This window comes from Lasioglossum baleicum, unplaced genomic scaffold, assembly GCF_051020765.1.
Source record: "Lasioglossum baleicum unplaced genomic scaffold, iyLasBale1 scaffold1797, whole genome shotgun sequence".
Classification (NCBI taxonomy): domain Eukaryota; kingdom Metazoa; phylum Arthropoda; class Insecta; order Hymenoptera; family Halictidae; genus Lasioglossum; species Lasioglossum baleicum.
Genome location: NW_027470856.1, coordinates 1,842 through 6,774, shown reverse-complemented (window position 1 = coordinate 6,774; position 4,933 = coordinate 1,842). Strand labels below are relative to the sequence as shown.

The window sequence follows — 4,933 nt, the reverse complement described above, 5'->3', positions numbered from 1 at the left end:
TGAACGTGACACATTCGAACGAAATGAAATTTCAAGAGGGAAAAAGCGCGAGGATTATCACCATTCGTTTATTTTCCAGTCTGCAACATTTCATCGATAAATTCCAAAGGTATTGCATAAGTATCGTGACCAGAATCAAAAATTAAAATTTTCCATTGCATTAACATATTTGCTGTAATATAAACAAATTCTCTGTGATGCACCAATTAATTTGTAACGAAGGTTATGGTCCTCGTTTATTAATCATCCGTTATGAAATAATAACAATCAGACCGGTATAGTTATTATAATGCGGACAATGTCGTCTAGAAATATTTGTTGCAGAACGCAGACGTCCGCAAAGGGTTAACGGCGAATGCGTTTCAATTCGCAAAATTTAATTTCAAAAGATATGCAAAAATGATTAATATCGGCAAATAAATTTATTCTTACCTTGTAAGAAAAAATAGAAAAAATATTGGAAATAAAAGTTATATAATAATTCTATGACACAGGTAATCGAATGAAAATTCCAATTTAATTATCAAATTGTTGCCTCGATCAGTGAACTGTTATACAATAACTTCCTTTCCCTAATATTTTTCTATAAAGATGCACACATGCAAATCACTGCTATAGATAACTGTAATTAACAAGTTTACGCAGGAACCGTTTTTGTTGCACACGACCTATGGCCGAATTTTGTAATATGAACTCAGTAGTTAGGTAAATTTTACATTAAAATTCTTCAGAATTGATAAAACCTCTCATCTTTATTTATAATCCTAAATGAATTTGTATTTCTGAAGTTAATAATTAATCAAATTCCATTTTTTGTCTTCTTGGACAGATTTGAATTTCTCATTAAATTTATTAAAAGGAAAGAAAAACAAAATATATCTGGAATACGTTAAATTTTAATTAATATTTCTACACAATTCTGCACATTCTACACATTCTACACAAAAATATTTTTAAAATATTTTCTCTATACGGCTATCGATAAGAAACTTTTCTGATCGTAGTAGTTCGCACGTAGTTCGAACGGTAGCATAAGAACGAAATTATACATTAGTCAGAGCGAAGAAAGAAAAACGGAAAGAACTCGACACAAGAAACGGTGAGATATAACGATGATTATATGTATATACAAAGATGTAAAAAGGAAATAGAGGAATTAATTGTTGAAATAATTGATGCGTGTAGCAGATTCTATGAAATGGAATGTTCGTCGGAAAAATCAAATGAGACATAAATCAAAGAACCCATGGATCTGTCAATGGAGCTGGCCATTATGGGTCACCAAGAGAACAACCGGGAGAAAATATAGCGGAAATACAAAATTACATTCCAATTCTGCATATGTGCGGGAGAGAACTAATAACCAAAATTGCGGATCATTCGGCAATAAATGAGTTGTTGGATCATATTACATTACCAACCGCGTGATGTTTCAATAATTTCGTCGATAATTGAAGAAAGTACAAGATGTATCTTGTGTATCATTCCTTTTAAAGCATACAATATTTTCACGATACATACACGTTAGAGCGTACTAACTGAACAATACGAAATCGTTCGTTTTTATACAAAGAAAACGAAAACCGAGTATAGAAGTAACATCCTACAGACGACTTCATAACCGTCATTATGCATGTTACTTACAATTACTGATTTTGTAATCTATTTTTTATCGGCCATTGCTGCATATTCTTTCATGGGTTTAATTACGTAAAATAATGGAATATCGACTATCAAGCAACTAACACGTTTAAGTCTATATTCATTAGAACACCTAATTCTTAAATAATGGAGATGTAATCGACAATGGAATTTCTCCGTTAAAACTTCACAATGGTCGTTCAAGATCGAGATACAATACGTATACATGCATGCTATCTAACTAATGAGAATTAGAGACAGTAGCGAATTACAACGGGCGTCAATGAACTTTCAGACAGAATATGAAGATCACTGAAACTCTGTGAGTCGCTTTGTTCGCATCTGAGTGGAGAAGATAATCGCTCGGTTCGATAGAAGGACAAAACGAACAATGGTTCTCTTCAACGTTTAGTGATAATGAAATATTCGAAAAACGATAAGCCTGCGAGTAGAAGAAAAGAAAATGACGTTAATCGTAAAGGAGGAGCGCAACTTGAATGAAAAGTGCACCCGTATGTATTTGCGTGTGTAGCAACCAAAAATAGGCAAAAACGAAAGAGATTCGCTTCGAAAACAGATAACAAAGAAAAATCTTTCTGTTTATTTTGTAGTATATTAATATGATAAGATGAATACGGACATTCCGTAAAATAATTTTTCCTCTCTATTTCGCAGTATTACAAACGTTATGAGGAATGCTACATACTTTACTAGATTAGGACTAATTCTCCTCATTACTCAGACGAATACGCGTCCTTTGGTCAAGGTGACGGCTAAGGAATTTATGTTCGGTTACGAATTCGGTTTAGTTACTTACCTTTGGCATCAAATTAATGCCGTCTTGGATCAAATTCGATAAGCTGGGTCTCATCGGCAGAGTGAGTGTCAATTCCACAACTTCGTCTACTCGATTCTTCTTAAAAACTGCAAGTTAATTACGATGAAATGTTAATTCTATTAATCCCGAAAATAAATTATCGCTGATTTCTTTCTTTCTTTTCGATTTCGTAGCAAAATTTTTGCAAAATATCTTCGCAGAGTATAAAGCAATCTTCTCAAATTTCCTACCCTCAATTGAATCTCGCGGCCGGAACTCAACTATATATATACATATTACCGACATTTTAATACGATTTCCTCTACACGCAGATTTTCGACTTCGAGAATGACTATGTAACCGTTTACATCGGCGAAAAGGACGTACGTCGCACAGGTCTAGTTGAAAAGTTTAACGGCAAAGTAGATCTATAGCAATGGACAGAAAAGTGTGCGAATGTGAACGGAGCCAGTGATAGAGTAACCGAACGATACTATATTATTCCTTAGGAAAAGTCTCTGTCGCAATGCCTACATGGTATGTCGCTCTTTAGCACATGCCACATACCAAGCAACAAAGAATCTCGTATTCCAATGATTTCACAATGTCCCGAAAAGTCCTCGTGCTATTATCAATTATCACCAATAATCGACTTCAATTATCAATTTCGAAATAACGATCCATATGAAATATTGCAATAATATACGTACAATAAATATTAAAAAATATTTACTACGAAAAGATATAGTAAACGAAATTGAAATTTCATTTTGCCGACTAGAACTGGAGAGACAACAATGAATGGGCTGCACACCTACGAATACAAATTCTTCGAAAACATAATGGATAATGGTGCCTATAACCCAGAGAACAAGTGTTTCTGTCGGTATGGACACTGCTTGAAAGCTGGTTTAATCGATGTCACCGATTGTGATTACGGTAAGGTGATTTAAGCCATAAAAATAAATATTAAAAATAACATAAAGCTCATAGATGCATAATATAACGCAGCTAAATAACATATCGCAATAACCATTAACATTAAAAACATAAATTACGGATAGAAATTTTGTTCGTTTACGTTGGTCAATTTACCTTTGCAATCATGCAGGATTTTCCACCGCACTGTCGTATCCACACTTCTACAAGAGCAATCCAAGCATTTCGGAAGCTGTCAAAGGTTTAAATCCAAGGAAAGATATTCACGAATCGTTTGCCTATATCCAACTAAACTCAGGTCTACTGGTACAACTTGGCTTCCGTTTTCATATAAATACGACTTTACAAGATATCGGCCACATGGCTAGGGTAGAAAAATTCGAAAATCTTGTTTTATCGTTGCTGTGGTTCGAAGTCGTAAGTATTGAAATATATCGAATTGCGATTAAATTATGTAAATCATATTATAAATTTCATTCTCAGGAATATCTATTTTCAAAACTGTTTTTTTTTTTTAGGGAATGTATGAATTACCAACATCGATGCTTACTCGTTTCTGGTTTTACTTAAATTTCTTACCAATTCTGCAAGATGTCCTGATTTATTTCTTGTTCTTCCTTATCATTTCGACAATGGTTGGATTTTCGAATACAAAATGAAAAATTATCACTTTTTAACAATAGCCAGATATCGCATATGATTAACGAAAACGACACTTACTATAGTTCATTTATCGAATCGAAGGATGCGAATATAGAGTCTGAAGAGGATATGGAAGTATCGTCTTCAAAACAAGAAATTGTCCGACTATTAACGCACGATTAGAAATCTAGATAGAGGCTATTCCCCGCGTAAAACTAAAACTCAAAACCAAGGGAGTGCAACGGATCATTTTAGATTTCGAGATATTGCAATCGATACGGCAAGTGAAAAAGTAGTCTTAGAATCTCAGAGTGTTTATCATTTAATACGAATTGTATTCAAGTGCAATTATAACATAGTAAGCAGTGACATCTTACTCTAAATTTTCTGGTTAAAGTACATATGTCAATGCAAGCGGTGCTAATTCAGAAACAATGATGTTTCTACTACTACGTATATAGTACGCATATAATATGTATTGTTATTTAAAAATATTTATTTAAACAGCTTTTTATAATAGCGAGAGCTTAAATTCTTATTTTAGTTATAATACTTTGAATTTATAAGGTTCGCGCAAAGATCTGTACATCTCAAGAGAAAGGAGAACGAAAAAGAGGATTCTATAATTGTTAACGCAATTTTATATAAATAGTTGATTGCATTAAGACTGATATTATAGACTGGCACAGAGATTAAGTGATTTATAGTAGATAGAAATATCAAAACAAAAACATGAAACAGTTGATACTTAATTGTATTACGGGTAAGACAAATGTAATATAATAAAAAATAGGAATTTTGAACCGCATCGTTTGTAATTAAAATTAAAATATAGATTTAAAAACGGTAACGGGGACGAATTTTCTGTAATTATTGTTTACTTAATTTGTACAC

At 32.9% G+C, this 4,933-nt stretch overlaps 1 pseudogene; it reads left to right on the top strand.

Annotated features, from left to right (window-relative positions):
• The first annotated feature begins 2,308 nt into the window (after window positions 1-2,308).
• LOC143220990 (scavenger receptor class B member 1-like) lies at window positions 2,309-4,222 on the top strand (annotated as a pseudogene).
• The last annotated feature ends 711 nt before the right edge of the window (window positions 4,223-4,933 follow it).